The 18521-nt window shown below is 48.5% G+C and overlaps 1 protein-coding gene across 7 annotated transcripts in view; it reads left to right on the top strand.

Annotated features, from left to right (window-relative positions):
• LOC138548762 (microtubule-associated serine/threonine-protein kinase 2-like) overlaps positions 1-18521 on the top strand; it is a 2396492-nt gene that overhangs the window by 120493 nt on the left and 2257478 nt on the right. The window lies entirely within an intron of this gene.

Raw genomic sequence — 18521 nt, 5'->3', positions numbered from 1 at the left:
CCGAGGGAATCGTCACTTCAGTATATGCCAACTATCCAGGGTCAAGGCATGATAGTTTAATTTTCAGAATGTCACCCCTAAACCGGAACCTGGAAGCTGGGTGGCATGGCGACACATGGCTGATTGGTGAGTATAAATGCCTCTGCACATGCATGCATGTCAGATACTGAGTAATGTGAAAACCCCACTAATGATAGCCATCACCTCCCCAGGGGACAGTGCCTAACCTCTGAGCACCTACATGATGACGCCAATTCGGAACCCCACCACACCACCCGAGGTAAGATACAACACAGCCCATATTGCAACCCAGGGCATAGTGGAGCGCCCATTCGAACTGCTCAAGTCACGCTTTTGCTCCCTTGACCGCTCTGGTGGGCAGCTGCTATATGCGCCCCCAGTAATGTGCAGGATCATAGTGGCAGCATGTGTCCTGCACAACGTTGCAACCCACCGGGGCGTGCGGTGGACATGGTGGAGCCCCCACATCCCAACCACATGCACGGCCGCTGCGCATGGGAGGTGAAAGGGCACGTGGTGAGGCAGCCCATACCCAGCCGGTGGCAAATTACTTCACCTAAAATCCCACCCCTCCGGAGTGCACACAGCCCTGGCACATACCAGCTGACAGACAATGATGATGACAAAAGGGACAGTCAACTGTTACAACCATACCAGCCTGGGATTGTTCACCTGGAAGTGTTACAGCCCTACCTACTTAAAGACACCCAATGCTGTGTCACAGAAAAACACACATTCATGCAGCATGAATGACTACCCCCTTGCAAAATACCACATCAAAATAGTACCATGTCACCCAACCCCTACCAATCTTAGCTACCCAACACACCATGGCATGGCATGCAATGTGAAAGCAGCCAAATGAATGCACAACACATGACACAAGTGTCGCAAAGTGCACTGTCCCTAATGTAAACAGGCCACAGACAATATGCTCTCAGTAATCAATAAGAAACAGCACACATGAACAAATACTTACCAGCAACACAAGACATCAGTACAGGATGAAACAGTGGCAATATATGACAGCAAAAAATTGAAGTACTGCAAGTGTAACAACCTGACTAAGGCAACACATCGACCCCTTCCAACTGCAGAGTGTTGCTTTCAGGCAAATGTGTCAGTGTACTGCATACAGCATGAACTGCATCTGCAAAGGAGATGGGCTTGCTAAGACATGAAAAAGCTACATGTATATAAGGATAAAGACATGGTTGCACAAGCAAATATCAATCCACCATGCAGTGGAGAATCGAACAACAATCCCCACTAGGGATGTACCCACAGTTTTGACTACTGTAAGCGATATTCAATCAACACTACAGCTAAGTCAATGCCTAGTCTGGGATGCTGAGGAAAACCCTTATTGATGTATTTTTATAATCAGTTCAGTACTCTGGATGACAACCCTTGTATAACACCCCCCTCTTCGAATCCCTCTGACCCCACTGAGCCAAGAAGTAGGTTTGTTTTGCAAATTAAAAGGTTTATTTGAGAATTTAAACAATATATATATATCACACTTTATAATAAATGAATATCTGATAGTACACTTAGACATATGATGTTGATCAACAATGGGTAATCTGGCACTAGCACACTTCTTTACAATCAATGAGGAGTTAGTGTAGGATGGATAAAGTAGCAAAAATACTTTTATGATTTCAAGGGAAAAGCAATGAGGAATAAAATGCAGTACAGAAATACTTGATATGATTTTAGCAAAAGATAAGATAATCACTTTTTCTCTGGCAATTCACCCCCCTACCCTATGCAATGTAAGAAATGGAAGGAGATGGAAAGAGGAGCACACAGTTCTCAGGAATGCAATCAAATACAATACAAAATTCAGTTCCCCCCCCCAGCAAGCTCAGAGGAAACAGGTAGGAGTTTGAAACACAGGCCCAAAATGATTTTTAAATGTGATGGCAATGGATGGGAAAATGTGCCAACTGATTTTAATTCCCTCTAGAGATTTAGGGTGAGTGGAAGATGCGTGTTGGTATTAGTTCAGGCTCACTTTAGTAATGCTCTCTGAGTTATTACCAAGTTGCAAACAGATTTTAACAAAGGAAAGAATGGAGCTGCTATTTTGACAAGTGGAGAAATTGAGCCAAAATCGCAAATCGCGGTAAATTCGCGAGTGCGTGAATCGTGATTGCGGCAAAAGTATAAGGAGTAGCAAGTCGGTTCTAGGCTTGTTGGAAAGCTTAGATTCTAAGCTTTCGGAGGAAAATCTCGTTCCTAGCCCAAACGGTTCCAGAGATACGGACGATTAAATAAAGGTAGTTTTTCGGATTTAAAGTAAAACTTACAATGACAGGTGACAGCTTGCAGCTGCAGAATTGACAGGTGACAGTTGTGCAGCTTTAAAAATGACAGATGACACGATTTCTAAGAGGCAGTTCTACTTAGGTTAAAATAGTTTAGATTAGATTATTTTAACTACGAGATTGGTTCTGCACAGTTCTGCTAGATACTCACAATATAAATTTGAAATAGGCCTTGTCACGGATCTGGTCAACACGTCCGGCTGCGGTTCTGTCTGCTTGGCAGGTCAATCAGGCATCGGTTCTGCTCACAGCGATCTGGGTCAGCTCTGCTCTTCTGGTCTAGCCTCTCTGCTTTCCGGTCCGGATCAAGTGGATTCTGGATGTAACACTGCTTTCTGGATACTGGCCAGAGTTCTTGGCAAAAGAATTCAGACAGCTTGCCCGGCTGTGGAATAGTTTGCAAATGATTTTGAGGCCTGCTGACAAATACTTTTGCTTGCAGTGGGCCTTCTTGGTTCAAAGTTCTGTAGTCTCTGTTTAGCTTGGAAGTCTAAGTGTTGGATCTCTGGATGTGAAGTCGTCGGTCAGCATGCTCCGCAACAAATGGAATTGAAGGTTATACCTGTCCCAGCAGTCTCTTTTTATGTGTTTTGAAAATGGGTGTGTGCCTGGGCCTAGCTAAGCCTGCCCCTCTCTACTTGTCATTGGCCCAATTCTCCCCTCTCCCATGATTGGGGGAAGGAAATGGATTGTCGTCATGATGAGGTCTGTTTATGGGTCAGAGGATCCTCCCCTGGTCAGTTTGCCCACAAATCTATATTTGATTCAAATACATCTTTCCCAGATATACAATTTGTTGAAATTACATGTGCACATTATATTTTCCTTATGGTCCATGCTTGTCCGCCTCTGATCTTCCTGGGGGCTTGCATTCAAAAATGACATTTTGCGCTTTTCAACTGGTTTTGCAATATCGGACATTTACCCAAAATTACACACATGTGCGCAAGGAGTATGGACATTAATTGATAAAGTGTCAGATTTTTAACATGCAGACATTTGGAGTGAGACCCTATTTTCTGCTAATAACCCCCCAGAATACACCACAGGGTCCTAACACCTCTCAAAATGTTCACAGAAAAATCACAAAAATAATGATATTACTTATATAATTCGGACAAGTCCGCACTATGAGTTATCTATCTTTTTAAAATTATGCCCTGGTCAAAAAGGGGTGTGGCTTCCCACATCACAGGGTGGAATAACTGGTTTATCCACTTCCCCCAAGCTCAGTTGCTAGCAGAGGCACTGCCCCTCCCAGTTTCCCCTAAGAGGAAGCCACTTTATGACCCCCCCAATATAACATTTGCCTGAGTCAAGGGAGTTGCATTGTTCTGTTCCTTCCAGTTCCCAGGTGCTCCACCCCTAATCTAATCAGAGAGGTGACAACTCCTTTTGGCAAGGGGCAGAGTGGCTGAGCATCCTGTTTCAACTCCTGTCGGGGGTAGTTGTCAGGCAGAATTCAGTTTCATTAAGCCAGGTTTCAGCTAAATGTCACTTTTTGTTCCCAGTTTTCTACATTCAAATCAAACTGACAATTTTTACCTATACATTAAATAATTACTTCCTTCAAGTCATTTCAGAATATAGTTTTACATTGTATCCACCTCTTAGCAAGTCTTTCCTTGGTCTGGTTTTGTTTCATTTGTTCAGTTTTACACAAAGGTCTGGTGGTTTTAAAACGCCGGCTTTCTGATAGTGGCGAGTACTGGTAATGCAACCATTTTTGGGATTAAGAAAATTAATTCCCCACAGTTCTGAGTTGCTTTTTTTGGCAATCAGCATTGCCATTCCCAATGGTTTCAGGCTACTGTGTGTGTAGCCCAATGGTGGTTTTAGGCAGTGCCCTCCTGTGCTCACAACATAGGCAAAAATGGGTGGCAGCCTATTCTTCATGTTTTCCCTGTGCACTCTCTGGGGAGTAATGGCCATCATGATGTTTTCCATGCCAGTACTGCACAGTTTTATGGTAGGGCTTGTATGCATGGGTAAAAACATCCCACACTACAGACTGGCCACACAACTCATGGGAGCCCAATGTTAATGTCACTTGGTCACACCCTTTGCAAGCCCATGGAAAGGGGAAGCAGGAGGGCTGTGTGTGTCAGGAACCCAAGCATCTAACCCAAAGACAGGACAAGCCTGCATGTGCCCAGCTCGAATACACTGTGGATGCCTACGGGAGCCACACAAAGCAACACACTGTAAAAAAATAAAAATAAATAAAAGAATGGCCATGTATGGACCGGGGGGGGGCCACCCAGGAGGGATGAGGTACAGGGTGCACCCCAACACCCACATGCGTGGATGTTGAGAAAAAAAAACTCCATGGCCTGCACGGCTACGCTAAAGTGGGAAAACCATTGTCGCTGTCATCACCCTCTGCTGCTACATCAGGAGGTGGCTGTGATATGGGAGGCAGACCACGCAAAGCCCTGGTATGGTCCTCCATGGCAGCAAGCATGCAGGTGTAGAAGGTTTGGTTCTGGAGGATAATTGTACGGAGATCCCCATGCAGCACCTCATCGGTAGCAAGCATTTCTGCCTGCATGACCTCGCGTGATGCCCGATCTCCTGACGGGTTGCCTGGAGCTCAGCTGACAGAGTACGTGTCAGCTGCTCCAGCTGCTGTTCTGCCCTTGTACTCCGGGACACCTCAAGTTCACCCAGAGTATCTGAGGGAGCTGTGTTCTAACCTGAGGGCTGCCCTGTGGGCCTGTGACTCTACAGATATGGCTGTGCGCAGAGTCTCCAGTCCAGCCCGTCGGTCCCTATTGAACGCCAACATGTCCTCCCTGTGTGAGTGGCAAATGGAGTCTGTTGACTGCTGCTGGAGCTCCATCTGCCTTTCAGGGGGGAGAATGGAAGTGGCCACCCTATCGATTGCCTGAGCCATCATTTCACACAATGCCCCCTGTTGTGCTGCTATTCTGTACATGGAGTTCTCCCACACAGTATTGACTGGTGGCACACGGCCACCGCGTTGGCGGGCACCACACCTGTTTGGGGCAAGGCGATGTGCCCCTTGCTGTGCTGGCACTGCCTGAGGCTGCAGGACTGCATTCCTCCTTTGATCTGCTGGCCCATGAACAGGAGCAAATGTTGTGGAGTGTGACCCTGCATCCGTAACCGCCAAAGACGGACTTTCCAACACTGAAATCCCCATAGAGGGGTCTACCCCGGTGCAGGTGGGTTGGACAGAACAGCATCCCTGCCAGAAACACTCACCTGTGACGGCACATATGTCTCGATGTCCGATTCAGCTGACCTGATTCATAGAGGTCTCCAGAGGTGTACCAAGAGACACCCCTGGACAGCCTGGCCTGTAGGACAAATGGGTTTTCACCCACCACCACCCCACATCCTCCAGTGGTGCCCAGTTGTGGCAGTGATTCCTCCTGGGTCTGCACCATCTCCTCCTCCTCAACAGCATCAAGTGCCTCATCACCTGCAAAAGCATGAAGGATAACAAATGGAAACAGGCATGAGCACCATAGCACACACATAGGCCTGACGAGGCAGAGATCCAGTACATAAATTACACATGTCCCACATAACAACCCTGGCATGCATGCACTGTCAATGAGTTGGAAGGGGAGGCAAAATGCAGACACTGAGGACTCCAAGATGGAAAAGCAACACATGTGCTGCATGCTGGATAGCACTGGCATCACACATTAGCCTGTGAGTGGCATGTCCAATACACATACATGAGACATGCCAGCACACAGATGGCACGTAGCATAGCCATGGTACATTTGACAAGTCAGCCATATGGTAGGAAATAAGTACTGTCACCCATCCATGTGAGATGCACATCATGAGATAAAACATGCAAAATAGTGTGACAAAACACGCATGTGCCACACGCTGCAACAAATCCAGTGTTCACTGATGCAGTGATGGCAGGCAGATGGATACATTAATGGTTGGTCACTTCAGCATGACAGAAGACAAGTCATGTTCAACATTCAAACAGGGCCCAAAAATGATTGTGTGCAGGCCATTACTCAATCAGCCTGAATGGTTTAAATCATTCCCCTAACAAGGTAATAAATGTGGGCCATTGTGGGGTGTAATCTATGACAGAAGTATGTTACATTTGTGGCAGTACGGCAAAAAATGCGTGGTACAATGGCAAGGATTGAAACAATCAGGCTGAATGAACAGGAAAACATTTTGAACAATGTTGTTGCAAGATGACAGTTGAAGGGCAACTGCAGTAATCTTGTGCAAATTGGCAACTGTGGTCAGATGGAATACTGTCATACCCAAACCCAAGGCCGGAGAATGGTTTGGAGGGACCACATGGGTGTTCCATACCAGTCATGACTACACAGCCTCACCTGGCACTCAATCAGAACACATCACCCAAGCAACACACACATGGATTGCACACACATGCATGGGCGCTCACCGGACAATGCTTCAAGATCTGGTAGGTCTCCCACGCCTCGGATCTGATCCTCTGTGATGAAGCCTCCAGCGACAGACTCATATTCAGTGAATTGGTAGTCCTCTTGTGGAGACCCACCGCCAGTCACCAGAGTAGAGGCATGATTGGAAGCCTGCTTGTTCTTTGCTCTGCGTTTGCTCAGGTCATTCTACCGCTTAGAGCAATCATCAGCTGTGCACTTCACGAATCCAAGGGAACTAATGCGGGTCGCGATTGTCTGCCAGTGGGCCCTACGTTGAGCAGGCGTAGTCTTGCACCCTGCAGTCACCACCATTTCACGGCTATGTGCCAACACGTAGGCCACAAGTGCATCCAGTTCCGCGTCATTGAAACTAGGCTTCATTGACGTGCTGGAGTGTGTAGCCGTGTCTGGGGTCCCAGCCTGTACTGCAAGAGCACCCTTCTTCCTCTTGGAGGGTGGTGCGGATCCTGAGTGGCTTATGCCGCTCTGGTTGGTAGGGGCAGAAGGGCAGGTGGACTGGGCACTGGAAGTTTCCAAAGGCACAATGACCAAAGGTTTCACTGCAGGCATTGGTTGCAGGGTGATGTTGGCAGGACCAACCTCGGTGTGATGGACTTGGACCGACAATGTCCCGGCTGGGAGACTCTGAGCTGGGGTGGATTGAACTGCAGCTGCCCCTGCAGCCTCCTCACCCTGGCTACTTGGGGCAGCAGATGACATTGCTGCCTCAGATCCACGTGGCCTGGTGACAGCAACTTTCACCGCCACACGTGGCTTAGACTTGGTGACGCAGAAGTCAGCCTGGGAGTCATCCTGTGCCGGTTCAGTTGACAATATGGGCCGATTTAACAAGGGCTGAGCTGGGATGGTGTCAGCTACATTTCCCCCAACCATTGGGGGAGGCATAGGTGGCCCCGATTGGTCCTCCACACGCTGGCCTCTTGGGCCACGTCCCCTACCGAGCCCACCTCTTTGAGCTCGGCCACCTTTGCCTCACTTACTGCTTGGTCGCCTCCCAACCATGGCACTGATGTTGTTGTGCGTATGGGAGTTGCAGTAAACAATTGTCCTGGGCAATTGGGGTGGAAGGGGTAGGGTACTAGATGGAATTCGTACCCTAGTGCTCTAGCAAGGCTGTCTGTGACCCCTGGGGAAGATGACGGGTCACGCAACGCACAGGCACCCCGAAAAACAATATTAAAAGTGCACGCAACCCCTGGTAGACCACGTGCGTGGAAAAATGAACCAGCACTATGCTGTGGCACCCAGAAACACAAAAATAAGCGTACGCGTGATACACGCAGCCTACAAGGAACTCTGAAGGGGTACGCGACACATGGGGGCAACCACAGTTGGAAAATAGGTGCGCGACTCACTGTCTGCCTGGAAAAAGAACGTGAAAAAGACGCGCAAGTTGGCAACACCCTCGCCAAAAGAAGAATTGAACGCTGTCTGAGTAAACAGGGAGTACGAACTGGAACCGTTGTGAAGTAATCGCGTGAACCGGCGCGCTAAGGCCATTTCCTCCAATTGCACGTAGTGACACCCGGACGTGCAGTTATTGCAGTTATTGCACGTGTACAATCAACATGCACCCGTGTTGAGGGCAACGGCCTTGAGCGTGACGTCAGACACGCATACGCGCTAAGGACATTTCCTCGAATTACATGCCGACATGGTTTTTTCACATGCCAAATCACTCCGTATCAAGCTGGCCACATGACAACACATGGAAGACCACGCTCCTGCCCAAAAGGCCATTTTCCTGCCCCCCAAAGCCCTGAGCACGCTCCCACCTGCCATCTGCTGCTGCTGCCCACGTGCCCTGCTATTTGGTGCCTGCACGTCAACCATCTGCAGGGGTCCAGTTGCTGTGTCCACCCCTGCTGGAACAGAAGACTCCCGACTGGGATACCATCGCTCCACAGCCCAGCCCCAGGACCCAGTTGCCCACCCACACCTGCCTCGGAGGTCACCATGTCAGGGCAAACACCATCCGAGACCACTGGCGACCCCCAGCCAGAGAGGCAGAGGGCTACCAGCTTCAGCGATAAGGAAGTTGGTACCCTGGTGGAACAAGTTCTGGGGCATTATGATGCCCTCTTCACACCATCGCGCGCCAACAAGGAAGGACGGGAGAGGATCTGGGAGGACGTAGTGGTTGCCATCAACGCAGAGGGGGTGGCAACCCGCGACATCAAGCACGTCCGGAAGCGCTGGGAGGACTTCAGGGTCAGGACCCTCAGCAAGGCCCGGCGCCTCTTTAAGGCAGAGGATGCAGAGGGGTGCCGGGTCAGCCTGAGCAACATCCAGATGAGGGTCCTGGAACGCATAAGCCCAGCGCTCCACGTCCAGATCCTTCAGAGGAAGACCCGTCTGGAGTTGAGCGGTAAGTGGCCATGCATTGCTGTGCGAAACAGGGCATGTTGCAGGTAGTCAGCTACTTGTCTGTATGTGTGACATAGGCCATGTATGGATGTGTATGTGCAGGGACATCATGGTAATGCATGTGAGACCAGTCATGCGTGAACCACATGGATGGTGCATGTGTTCCAATGCAACATGGGGAGCAGCATGCGGAATGCACACATGAATGCATGCCTGTATCTGTTCTTGGACATGGATGGGGTGTGAGAGATGGGTGCTGCTCTCATGTATATGTATGGTGTACATGTCTGTGTGTCTGAGAAGCGTATGTGTGACTTTGAAACGCCATGGATGCATGACACATTTCCGTGACGATGTGTTGATTCACTTATGCAGTCTAGTCCTCCTTGTATCCACTTTGTCTGTGGTGTACAAGCCCTGATGCATGACCCTCCGGTGATGTGTGTGCATGGGATCAGTATGAGCCATGATGCATGTGAGTTTGAAGCCAACATTTCTGTCAATAGAGGAACTTGTACATAGATGCTGATGTTGATTGCATGCGCCGTGCCTGTTTTTGCATGTGTGTTGCCTGCATTGACCCATGTGTTGCGGAGGGACAGGATGGAAGTGATGTTTGACAGTGCCACTTATGTGTTATTGCTTCCTGTCTAGGGGACTATTGTACAGTACCCTGATGCTTGTGTTCTATGTCTCCCTCTACGCGGCGTTGAGTGAAGAAGAGGGCGGAGACGGCGCTGTGGAGCAAAGCAGTGGGGATGCCTCCACCGGGCGGCGACGCAAGGCACAGACACCCTCCCAGGAATTGCCATCATCTGGGAGCGTGGGGACTGGTGCTGCGTCTGCCACTACGGCTGTAGCGGAAGGGCCGGGTGAGCCCCCACAGGGGCTTGCGATGGCGGAAGACGGTGCAGAGACATCCAGGTTGGTGGTCTCCACAGAGGAGGAGGAGGCCGCTACTGAGCCGCACATGGGGCTTGGTGGGGGTAGTATCACTGGTGCAAGTGGTGCAGTCCAGGGCCAGGGGGCAGCACAGGTCACCGCGGAGGGGCCTGTGCATGTCACTGTCCCTGACCCTGTGACTGCACCACCATGCACCAGCAGGGATGCCCAGTCCCAGGCCCGTACGCAGGTAGGGGGGAGGCCCGCGTCATCTGGCACTCCACTACCTGCGGACGAGGAGACCCCTGACCGTATGGGTTCCGTCCTGATTGGTGTCGCGTTGCGTACGCGTGTCATTCATGATGATGTGTGTGCTTCCCGGGGGGACCACGCACGCCATCACGAAGAGCTGCGTGGCAACGTGGCACAGTTGGGAGGGGCCCTGGTCGGAGGGTTCCTACATGTGTCGAGCACTCTGGTGGCCCTCTCCTCCTCTGAGGAGACTATGCGCCAGTCGTTCTCCCTGCCGTCTTCCGGCCCAGATTGCACTATGGCCCACTGTGGACCTGGCCCGACCAACGCAGCCAGCTTGGTGGAGCTCCCATCCCTGCCACAGTCAGGAGTCGGAGGTCCAGCAGGGGTGGACACCGCACCAACTGGAGACCAGCAGATGGAGGATGTGCCGGCATCATCGGCCAGGGCACATGGACAGCAGCAGCAGACTCGAGGTGGGAGCGATGATGGCTCTGGGCCATCAACATCAGAGGGGCAGGCATCGGCCGGAGGGCAAGAGAACCCTGGAATGGGAGTGTCTTCCGTGTGGCGGCGGTTGGGCCGGCGGATAAATGCGGAGCGGCGGCGGGCGGAAGAGGCGCGGCTCACCATGGTCAGGGCGGAGTTCTCCATGTGCCAGGCGGTGAGGCGGGCTGAGTGCCTCGAGGCAACTCGCAGGGAGTTGGAACAGGCCATGACTGCATCCCTGCGAGACCTCGGGGCCAGGGCAGAGGCCAGCCTCCAGGACATTGACATGGAGTTCCATGATGCCCTGGCCCGGGACATCACAGAGTGAGCCGTTGGACTTGCCTGCTGCCATTGTATATAGTTAGTGGTAGGTTTCCTTTCTGTTTTTATTTATTTTGGGGCGCTTGGACAATGCCCCACGTTTTTGTATATAGTTCTTCATTAGGTCGTTTTTCTTTTTTTTTATAGGTCTCATTTCAATGATTGGGCACATGGACCCTGGATTTGTACTTTGTAAATAGTTTGACAATGGATTTGGCTTCTTATTATTATTTTTCCATGGATCAATGTTTTTTTTAATTGTTTTTGTACTTTTTGTTTGTGACACTTTGGACACGTGCTTTTGGATTGCTTTGGATTTTGCTATCATGCATTTTTGGTTTATTTTGGACATGCAGCTTTTCACTATTTAGTTCCATTTTTGTGTGTTTAATTTCATTCCCTTGCTTTTGTGTTTTAATACATTTTTATTTCCTATTTCAATGTGTGGTATTCTCTCTTTGGTTTCATGCATGTCACAATGTGTGTTTTCACAATCACATGCACCCATTGTGTCGGTGTGACGGAAATATGTTGATGGGCATACTTGCCATTTGGGATGTATCATGTGATGGGGATTTCATTGTGGGGTGGATGTCATACCTGGTTGTGTGTTTGGACTGGGGTGGCGTGGGGTGTGATTTGGGTGGCCCTAAGGCCCATGATTTTGGATTCTCATGAGGTGTTGGGGGGTGGGGGGGACATGAGTCGGGGCCTGCTGGCAGGTGCCTGTCACTGCTGGGTGGGTGGGGGTGCAGGGGGACGTGTCAGTGCTCACTTGTGCATGGTGACATGTGGGGTGGCTGGGGGGCATGGCCAGGGTGGATGGCTGCCTGCGGGGCATGGCCAGGGGTGCAGGGTAGTCCCCTGTGTTGTGGGCTGCCTGCAGGGCCTGGGGAGGGGTGAGAGTGCACACCTAGGAGGACACACACTGACAATTCGCGTTGGGGCATACCAGGAGTACACCTACCCCTCCCGTGGCAGCGAAAACGCGTGTAAACCTCCCTGCGCACCCCTCAGAATACACGTACCCCACTCCCCAAGGCCTATCGTGTGTCATTCTCCCCATGTACCCCTCGGAATACACGTACCCCGCTCCCCAAGCCCTATCGCGCGTGATTCTCCACACGCACCCCTCGGAATACACGTACCCCGCCCGGCCCTGTGAACTGGTGCAGGGTTAGCACGGCCCTTTGAGCTGCATTGGGGATTTCAATGCCTTATCTTTGCGCAAGGGGCGTTCCTGGGGGCGTAACTGGTGCCGCGGGATGGTCTCTGTGCCAGTGCTCAAAATGGCTTTGATATTCCATGAATACGCGGTGCGCCAGAATGGTGTTTAGCGCACACGGCTGGCGAACGCTGGCTCTCTGCGCTGCTCGCGTGCGCTGCCTCTGCGCTGAAATCTATGAATTACCCTGAAAGTTGTTTTATAATATTTAAATAATAAGGTTGCCCTTATAATGTAGGCATTTTAATTGTAAACTTGATGGAGCTGGAACACTGTTAGACTGAACTTGCTTTAGGCGCAAAGTTAAAAGGAACAGTTTTTATTCACAAAAGTTAACATTTTTAAGTGTTTTAGCTTTCACGTGGGTGTGTTAAATTAGGAATGAGTGACTTGCTGAAAGACTTCTTGGCTGAAATGTCATTCTGATCTTGAATGCAGAGAAATGTTTTCAATTGTTTCCGTGGCTGCTTCTGGAGTTTGACTGTCTGCAACACAGTCAATACCTGTTGACTGCGTTTTGAACATTCTGATTGGCCGAGAGGGGGGTCAATAACGATTTTCCATGTGCTCATTTTTATTAAACCGTGGGGAGGATGTGGGGTAATTAGAAGTCGTTTTTTGGCCAAATAATGCTTTTAATTCTGAGGCTCTGTGATCTAAAAGCCATATTTATTGGACTGGATATCAAAAAATATAACTTTTGAACGCTTCAAGATAATCTGTCAATGCTAACTCAAAAATCTCAAACATAAATTCCAAGCGCGTATTCGACACAGGCAGAGAGGGCTACAACCGGTAAACCGTAAGCATAGGGAAAACAACAAAATAGACTCTGGCTATGCGCCGAATAACATTGCAAAACCATGATCATGCAGTCCTGTTTAAAGCATATTAACTATTCAAATCCTACAGACAATAAGTGAAATGTGTACTGAAAAATCTTGGAACATGAGAAAATATGTCTGTAAATTGTTAATTATGCACTTTTTAACTTTCCTTACACCTACAATTTTTCTGCAAAATCAGCCAACTTTGGTTTCACGCTGCAGGCACCTTTACTAGGGTGCTGGGATATGGCAGATTCCAGCTGGCTTGTGTCGGTACTAATCTAGGCAACCTGTGAACAGTGGACTACTTGTCTCGTGCTTAACTTCCTGTTATGAGAGATATATCCTTAAATTGCGTAATATTTGGTGACGTACTCTTCTTACTACTTTACAATTGAAAGATATAGCTCTCATTCCAGGCACAAATGAAAAGGCTAACAGCCGAAAGTGAAAGTTACAAGTATAGGGAAGGAACAGTTAAAAGAGATGTGAGAAAGATGGCGATTGAAAGCCTGGTGGCGTGGGGACCACTTTGGAAAGGGTAGACCTCTATACTGACATGCGGACTCGGGAGAAAGGGGCGATAGTAAGGAAGCAGAAGGGAGAACCAGAGTAAAAGGCACTTTGGCAGATCCCGTGTCAAGATGGCACTCATGTTCGAATGGGCCCTAAGGTAAATGGAAACCCTTGTGTATCTGATTTCAGAAAACACTTATTTCTTGGCCTTCCATAACATAATAAAAAGGATTGCTAGATAGCTTAGCAAGTTAAGAGTTCGCCCTGGACCAGGACCATTTGTGTTAAGTCTGTATGGCACTCCAATTACAGCGCTCGGAAGTGGAAGGAAGGCAACATGAAGCACTTCATATGTGATATTATTGATCAACCTATACACTGGTTGTGCCTAGGTCTTTCCTCAAGGGACCAACACTGAGCGTACTTGCTGCTCGTCCAAGTTGACCTGGTCATGCTAGGTGCCTGGTCGTCCATGCTTAATTCGGGGAAAGTCCGCTGTAATAGGTAGTAGTGATGGTTTGACAAGTTGCTGCAGCTGTATGTAGGTAGGCAGAGATTGCAGCATTCGCTCAACTTCTGCATTGCGGAGTTTTGGAACGAAGAAGTATGCATCGTGACAACTGCCAAGGGCGGCACAGCAGCAGAATGATTCATTACCATGCGCTGGATGCAGTCAGAGCAACACTGGGGGATGTTCAACTTCTTCCCCGGAAGCAATGCATATGAATGGAATGGAAAGCCTGCGTTCGCCAGCTGCTCCCTGGCTGGTCTCAGCGGGCAGCTTGTCTGGGTGGGGATTTATCATAAAGGAACATCCAGCCGGCTCTTCTGCTGCTTCATCAAGTAGTTGCTGTTAATTTATCAGCCGCCTGAATCCCTCATGACAATATTAAGAGCAAAGATATGAAGTAGCCGGAAGAAGGGGTCATGGCGCTGGCTGGTCGTTTTAATTATTTTGTTAATCATTTCTTTTATGTATTTTCTACCGTGCAACCTGCAGAAGTTACTTTGGAACTCCAATAGGTATAGAGTGGGGCAGGCACGAGTGTGTGATGTAGCTCCGGAGTTCGTTTTGCTTCCACCCCCTTTCTTCCAGTAGGTGGACCACTTTGAGAACATAGCAGAAACTATGTTTGTGCTTTAGTTATCTTTTTCATTTTGGTAGTGCCCCTTTTCTACTTTCTACACAAGGAAAATCGATTTTTGCATTTCTTATTTTAGAAACTATGTAGACTTGTTTGCTGGAATGTCATCGGAAACGCAGATGCCACGGGGAAGGGGGGAGGGGAAGGAGGAAGGAGGAAGGAGGAGGGAGGAGTAAGGAGGGAGGATGAAGGAAGAAAAAAAAGAGAGAGGGAGAGAGAAATGTAAAGGCGAAAGCATGAAAAAACCAACCATGCTTATTTTAAAAGGAAACCAACCTATTGACAATTTGCGGGAATGGGTGTGGGGTGTGCAAAGTGATACTGCTGTTTGAACAAAACACTGAGAAAAGGAAATTTGGAGGAACCACATTCTCCCGTTTGATAGTCAAACTATGGAACTCAATACTGAAGGAAATGAGAACGACAGAAGATCACTTAACCGTCAGAAAACGACTGAAAATCTGGCTATTCAATTCAGAGACCAGCGTAAAAACAACTCATACCCGGACCCAAGGCAATCATGGGACAGTATAGATCATAGGACCAACAATAAAACAATCACACACTACTAACCACCCCTGCTCCTCGCTCTCTCCCGCACATGCCCACATACCACACACCCCCATATGGGCTAGCCTTACTACACACCCACACAGGCAACACATCGCCATAAGAACAAACTGACGCAAATAACAAACAACCAGACACTGGACGTTGCCCGTCGAAAGCCAGCACGCACAGAGGTTGGAAAGGCCTAGTAATTTTTCTGCATCATTGAAATTGGTTTGTATACACAATTGTGCCAAATTCTCTTTGGCTAATTTTGCTAGAATATGCGACTTTGTGACGTGTATACATTACTGTGCAATCATCATCATCATCATCTATCTTTAGGAGTATGTAACAACTGACAGTCTTTCGCAAAAACAAGAACTGTAAAGTGCTGTACATATCTAGCTCCTGCGCTGCACAATTCTCTCTTGTGATGTAATTCTGTACCATGTGCTCAAAACCTTTTTTTCCTGCTTCCGATTCCATAATCGGATCAGGAGCCAGAGGCGTAGACAGGGTAGGGCCTGAGCGGGGCAAGGCCCACTCATCACTGCTGTGTCAGCATTTTCAGATGTTAATGTCATACGGTGCGCCCAGCTTCATTAGCTTCAGGCCCCACCTTTTAGACAATCCTGGCTACGCCTCTGTCAGGGGCTGGTCCAAGTATGGTCCTGCTGTTTTAGGCCTCATATAGCTCGCAGTGCAGTTCTGCTCCTGCTTCTCCTGAGAGAGCCTGCTTCCTTCAGCAAGGTTCTGTTTCAGGTGGCCGTTCTTCAAGCTCTCTAGGTTTCTGTAGTGTTACGAGGTGCTGGGGAGGTGACTTAGCAGTGAGCAGATTGATTTCCTCTTGCTAACTCTCTCAGGGAAAACATGTTTTCCCTCAGAAGTAGCTTTATCTCCCATCTGTCACCATTTTCTCGGTGGCAGTTTGAGGAAGGCTCCAATTGTATATTTTAAAAGCTGTAAGTTTTCCATCATGCCTGTATGAGCGAGGACCAACTGCTCGCATTGTTGCAGCAATTCGAGCCCCTAGTGAAGTTTGATGGCTGTTTCTTCTTGCAGCTTATGTATGTGTTGATCAGACATGAAATCCCAACATTTCCTTCACTAGAAATGTAAGAATCGTTTATGGTGGAACAAGATCAGGATTGTTAGGTAAGCAACCTTGTGATCTAGTCCAATAAACCACTCCCTATGGTTGGTTCCCCATAGCATATGAATGCCCTCCATGTTGAAATTATGACAAATTATGAAGTCCGTGAAATCTGTGATGCTTATAAGTGGTCTCACTTTTGACTTCATGCTTACCAGATTGATGTTGCTGACTAATTCTTGAGGATGGCGGGAGATGATGCATATGCTCCTTTTGAGCACCTGCTTGGTAACCTCATTGTGCATCACCCTCTGCTACTCATGTACACAAATATGGGTAGGGGACCTCCCTGAAATATTGAGGCTCTGCAAAGAGCTTCAGGTGGAAACTCCTGTTTCTCTTAAACGGGCATCGCCTAGCAGTGGTACCACGACTGGGTAAAGTGAGCTCTCTTGCCCTCCCCCACTCATAATGGTTGTACTGTTCTTATTACATCCACCTGAATCCTATTCTGGTTGTTTTGCATGTCATCTTTAGGAGTGGCTTCTTTCACTCTGACCTTAGGTCAGAGAAAAGATATCAACCTGTTGGTCCTTCCAGTCCTGCAGGCTGCACCATTGGTCCTTTCTGAGGTAGTGATTCAATATGGGTTTGGTGAGTGAGTCAACGGGGTCCAACAGCGACAATGGCACTTGGCATGAAGAAGCTTAGGACAGGCAGTTGATGCTTGGGTCAGTGTAGCTCAAATGTAGTTTGAGGTGGAAACAGAGCTCTGGGCTGTTCCTTTGTTCCTCGATTGCTGCGAGATCCAGCCCAGGGTATCGATTGAAGAGGTATGTCCTTCTGCTCTTCCTAGCCATGAAGATTGCCAGTGAGCACTTTCAGAAGTTGCCACTTCCACTAGGCAGAGTCGTGCTTAGCAGTGGTTGGGCAACAGACAAGCCTTATTCCAGCAGCAGGTCAATTCAAATGTTCTTAAAGTAGGTAAGGGGATGGTCTTGTTACTGCGTTGGAAGTACTTATCTTCATCTCCGTGGATGAGGGCTTTGGGCATACTGATACCACAGCAATGCTCCAGTGAAATCCTTATTCTTCCTATTTGATGTCCTAAGGTGATTCATTCAAAGAGGTGGTTGCACCCGATTCTATACTTAAAATGTCACAGGGACTGGTCCATTTCAAGCCGTCTGGAAGGGTCCAATCCTGGCTGCTGTGATCAGTGCCTTTGACTGGTGCTATTAGTCGGAGTTCTTTGTCCCCAGGAGGGTTGAAGAAAATCCAGCATGGGGAGGGCTTCTCTATGCTGCCATTACTTTCTTGGTAACTCTGACTCCTTCTCCCTGCCTGGCTGACCTACATTAAAGGAGATTTCAGTAATTACCCCCTAATGTGACTTCTCTCTTGCTGGCGCAACCTGTCTCGTGAAGCACTGGTTCTTACTCCTACGTCCCGTCTCCTTTCCTCCATACTTGTGGGACATTCCATCCTTCGGGACGGGACCGGAGCACTTTTGTAAAAAGCATCAAAAAATTGATTTTGTCATTTGTCCTTTTTATTTTTTACGCGGGCCACCACACGCAGCTGTGACCCCGCGCTCTTGAGCTCCGCCACACGCATCGCCCTTCAAACCTTTTCTCTGCGCCAAAGCTAATGCCCAATTCAGCCAGGCTGTTCCTAAGGACCTATTCCAGTAATGTTTTTTTTTTTTTTTTCCATCCACCCATATTACCCGTGAGGTATGCTTGGGAATCTCCCACAAGCATGGAGGAAAGGGGACGGGATGTAGGAGTATAACAAAGTTACTCACCATAGTGACTACCTTACTCCTAGTCCATATTCCCCTTTCCTTAATACGCCCGCTCACCGTCCCTTCTAAAAAGTATCCTCTATTTTTATTTTATTTTATTTAAATGTTTTATTGGTTTAACCAAACCTTTAACATTATTATAACATCTTTTACAAAATCTTTAAAAAAACAAAAAACATAAAAGAAGAAACTCAAATCTCCTTACAATAAAAGCCCCGTTTAAGGTAACATAAAAAGAACTAAAGCTAAGAG

Source organism: Ambystoma mexicanum, chromosome 1q (genome assembly GCF_040938575.1).
Source record: "Ambystoma mexicanum isolate Mex_15411 chromosome 1q, UKY_AmexF1_1, whole genome shotgun sequence".
Taxonomy (NCBI): Eukaryota; Metazoa; Chordata; class Amphibia; order Caudata; family Ambystomatidae; genus Ambystoma; species Ambystoma mexicanum.
The sequence above is the reverse complement of the archived record's forward strand: the minus strand, read 5'-3'. Positions and strand labels throughout refer to the sequence as shown.